The 4,840-nt window shown below is 42.0% G+C and overlaps 1 pseudogene; it reads left to right on the top strand.

The window, feature by feature from the left end:
• Nucleotides 1–243: 243 nt before the first annotated feature.
• On the top strand, nucleotides 244–559 carry LOC101348085 (60S ribosomal protein L36a-like; annotated as a pseudogene).
• Nucleotides 560–4,840: the final 4,281 nt, after the last annotated feature.

Below are 4,840 nucleotides of genomic sequence, written 5' to 3'. Positions count from 1 at the left end.
AATCATTCCATTATTGTCTGACCTCTGTTGATGGTGTTAAGGGGTATATTGACACACTGATATTTGCTCTTGTGCAGGTAATCTAGCTTTATTCTCTGGCCATTTTTAAGGTTTACTCCTTGTCTTTGGTGTTCTGTGGTTTATCTAGGGTTTCCAACAACGCCACTGAAGATTTGAGGGAGCTCATCTGAGGCCCTTTAAAAATCAATGTACACTTTTTATGCCAATAGTGCTCTGGCAAACATGGTGAACCTTCCTAAAACCTGCTGGATTTTCTGTAAGAAGTGTGGCAAGCACCCACAAAGTGACACAGTACAAAAAGGGCAAAGATGGTCTATAAACCCAGGGAAAGAGGCATTATGACAGGAAACAGAGCGGATATGGTGAGCAAACTAAGCTGATTCTCCAGAAGAAGGCTAAAACTACAAAGAAGACTGTGTTGAGGCTTAAATGTGTTGAGCCAAACTGCAGAGCTAAGAGAATGACGACTATTAAGAGATGCAAGCACTTTGAAATGGGAGGAGATAAGAAGAGAAAGGATTAAGTGATCCAGTCCTAAGCTTCATCTTGTTCTATTATCACGACAATAAAATCTTGAGGTTATGTTTACTTAAAAAAAAATCAGTGTACAGTGCTACAGATGTATGCTGGGCTAGTTAATATGTCTGGACACAAAAATATACCAACAAAGATAAATCACTGGATACAGAAGAACAGCCTTTAGATGATGTACAATGATAAAAAATTCTGAAAGAAGACTGCTATAGGTAATGTTATAGTTTCTGCCTCTCCAATGTAGAATTCAGAACTCTGAGGAACAAAAACTAGGAGTGGATGTAATAGAATGCTGAATGGGACATAATCTGTTGTCAACTGGTAGAAAAGGTGTGAAATGTCCCAAACTTGAAAGAGAAATTAAACAAATTGGGGCCAAGAAATTCTTCCAGAGTTCATTAAGAAGTGGCCAAATGGGCTCTGTTACCCTGAATCATCACCTTAGCCTCTGCCCCACCCTCCTTTCCACCCTCGGTCTATATAAGAGAAGATTAGAGAGAGAAAGGAAAACTGTGAGAGATGGGTGTTGCTGGTGAAAGATGCGTACTGTGGAGAAAAAAGGGAAACTGCCTTTTGCCAAGTCCCCCCAAAGTGAAAGTGCCCCCAATATCATTCTCAGTGATCTGGGGAGTCTTATTGACATCTTATTCCTTAATTCAGTATCTGTTTAGACAGTGCACTTGATGATCTGGACAGGGGCAAAAAAGAAATGGAAAAAGATGACAGGAGAAGAGAATGCAAGTGTGTACCAGTTTGTGCTCTCATATTTGATGGGGCAAAGATGCGTAAGTCTCCTGTGGTCCACAGGCAGCCAGGCTTGAGCTGTCTTGTTAGCACCCACTCAAGAGGATGATCCATCAAGCAAGGGACTCCAGTAATTGGAGGCTGTGGGGTGTTCCACTAGGGGGCAAAACCAAGGGGGTGGAGTAGTAAAGGCAAAGCCTGAATGGGTCAGGTCAGGAGATAGGTCAAAGTGATGTGAAGACTTGGGACCAATACCCCTATATAAGATCAGAGCACTCAAAGGTCTGCACCTTCAGTGACTAGTATGTTGGACAGCCTGAACTCAGGCTGTGAACCGATTTGATTTTTGCCCATTTACTGCCTTCAAACATGCTTTCTTGAATCTCCCTTGGCTGTCCTTTAATGATATATTGTGCAGAGTACATAAATTTCTGGTCATCTGCATATATAAAAAGTCCACCACCAGAGAGCCAGCATTCAGACACGTGCCACAGAGAGGTGAAAAATACCCAACTATAACATTACCAGTTAAGTGAACATTGTTTCTTTTCTTCATCCATCCTCCCTGCCCCCACGTCGAAAGAACTAAGACTAGAGAAAGAAAAGATGAGCAAGAGTGAAAGTGGAGGCATTGTCTTTTCCCCGCTCCAAGGCCCCCTTAATACAGAAGCCTTGCTGGTGGTATAGGGCAGGGTGAAGCTGAGTATTCAAACAGATATGCAATTGAAGTTTTGAACGAGACTGGATTGGACCTTTTTACGTATTCAAGTGACCAGAAAGTTATGGAATTTTCCCAAGATGTCATAAAGAGCCAAGGAAGATTCAACAAAGCGTGGTTGAAAATAGTAAATGGACAAAAACCAAATCAGCTCATATTCATGATTCTGGGTTCGGGCTGTCTGACATACTAGTTACTGAAGGTGCTGTCCTTTGAGGGTCTTGCCCTTATAAGGGGGCCCTGATCTCAGCTCTTCATATCACCTGGACCTGTCACCTGTGTTACCAGCAATGACACCCCCATGTGCCTATGGCAGCTGCTTCTCATCTCAAAACACAGGGCTTTGGTGTCCAGTTTGATGTTTGCTTCTGGCACCTGAGGGTTTTTCTTTCTTTCTTTTTTCTTGCAGTCTCAGTTATATATTTAAAAGAATATTTTTATTTTTAGATTTTGGAGGTGGCAGACTTTTAGGTGATCTGGTCCACAATTTGTCAAAGCTTTGTTGTTGTTAGCTGCCATCATGTTGGCCCCTGACTTGTGGCAGCCCCATGCAAAATGGAACAAAATACCGCCCAGTCCTGTGCCATCTCCATGATCAGTTGCAGATCAGACCATTGTGATCCACAGGGTTTTCATTGGCTGATTTTCAGAAGTAGATTACCAGGCCTTTCTTTCAAGTCTATCTTAGTCTGGAAGCTCCGCTGAAAGGTATTCAGCATCATAGCAACATGCAAGCCTCCACCCACACACAGGTGGTGGTGGCACGAGAGGTGCATTGGCCAGGAATCAAACCTAGGTCTTCCGGATGGAAGGCGAGAATTCTACCTCTGATCCACCACTGCCCTACACCTAAAAACAAAAAACCAAACCCGTTGCTGTGGAGTCGATTCCAAATCATAGCAACCCTACGGGACAGAGTAGAACTGCCCCAGAGAGTTTCTGAACTGCGGCTGGTGGATTCGAACTGCTGACCTTTTGGTTGGCAGCCAAAAGCTTAACCACATGGGCCCCACCTTATACCTGTTGTTGCTGTTGTTAGGTGCCATCGAGTCGGTTCTGACTCGTAGCGACCCTATGTACAACAGAACGAAACAGTGCTCGGTCCTGCGCCATCCTCACAAGCGTTATGTTTGAGCTCATTGTTGCAGCCACTGTGTCAATCCATCTCGTTGAGGGTCTTCCTCTTTTTTGCTGACCCTGTGCTTTACCAAGTATGATGTCCTTTTCCAGGGACTGGTCCCTCCTGATAACATGTCCAAAGTATGTGAGACGAAGTCTCACCATCCTCATTTCCAAGGAGCTCTCTGGCTGTGTTTCTTCTAAGACAGATTTGTTCATTCTTCTGCCAGTCCAGGATATATTCAAAATTCTTTGCCAACACCATAATTCAAAGGCATCAATTCCTCTTTGATCTTCTTTATGCATTGTCCAGCTTTCATACACATATGAGGTGATTGAAAATACCATGGCTTGGGTCAGGTGCACCTTAGTCCTCAAGGTGACATCTTTGCTTTTTAACACATTAAAGAGATCTTCTGTAACAGTTTTGCCCAATGCAATACATGTTTTGATTTCCTGACTGCTGCTCCTTGACAACTTCAATCTTTTCTCCATTTATCATGATATTGCTTATTGGTCCAGTTGTGAGGATTTTTATTTTCTTTATGTTGAGGTGTAATCCATACTGAAGGCTGTTGGTCTTTGATCTTCATCAGTAAGCGCTTCAAGCCTCTTCACTTTCAGCAAGGTTGTGTCATATGCATATCATAGGTTGTTAAAGAGTCTTCCACCAATCCTGATGCCACATTCTTCTTATATAGTCTAGCTTCTCTAATTATTTGCTCAGCATACAGATTGAATAAGTATGGTGAAAGGATACAACCCTGACACACACCTTTCTTGATTTTAAAACATGCAGTATTCCCTTGCTTTGTTTGAATGACTGCCTCTTGGTTTATGAACAGGTTCCTCATGAGCACAATTAAGTGTTCTGGAATTTTCATTCTTTGCAATGTTATCCATAATTTGTTATGATCCACACAGTCAAATGCCTTTGCATAGTCGATAAAACACAAGTAAACATCTTTCTGGTATTCTCTGCTTTCAGCCAAGATCCGCATGACATCAACGATGGTGTCCCTTGTTCCATGACCTCTTCTGAATCTGGCTTGAATTTCTGGCACTTCCCTGTCAATGCACTGGTGCAATAACTTTTGAATGATCTTCAGAAAAATTTTACTTGTGTGTGATATTAATGATATTGTTCGATAATGTCCACATTCTGTTGGATCACCTTTCTTTGGAATGGGCACAAATAGGGATCTCTTCCAGTTGGTTGGCCAGGTAGCTGTCTTCAAAATTTCTAGGCATAGACAAGTGAGCACCTCCAGCACTGCATCCCTTTGTTGAAACATCTCAATTGGTATTCCATCAATTCCCAGAGCCTTGTTTTTTGCCAAAGCCTCCAGTGCACCTTGGACTTCTTCCTTCAATACCATCAGTTCTTTTTCATATGCTGCCTTCTGAAATGGTTGAACATCGACCAGTTCTTTTTGGTAGAGTGACTCTGAGTATTCCTTCCATCTACTTTTTTTTTTGGTCTTTTGGGTTTTTTATTTTTTATTGTACTTCAGGTGAAGGCTTACAGAACAAATAGTTTCTCAGGAAACAGTAGTACACATATTGTTTTATGACATTGGTTAACAACCCCACAACATGTCAACCCTCTCCATTCTTGACCTTTTTCTTTTGGTGAAAATATACGTAGCCAAAGATACACCATTTCAAAAATTTCTACATGCACAGTTCAATGACATCGACTAC

Source organism: Trichechus manatus, unplaced genomic scaffold (genome assembly GCF_000243295.1).
Source record: "Trichechus manatus latirostris isolate Lorelei unplaced genomic scaffold, TriManLat1.0 scaffold00038, whole genome shotgun sequence".
NCBI lineage: Eukaryota > Metazoa > Chordata > Mammalia > Sirenia > Trichechidae > Trichechus > Trichechus manatus.
This window is presented reverse-complemented; position numbering and strand designations above follow the sequence as displayed.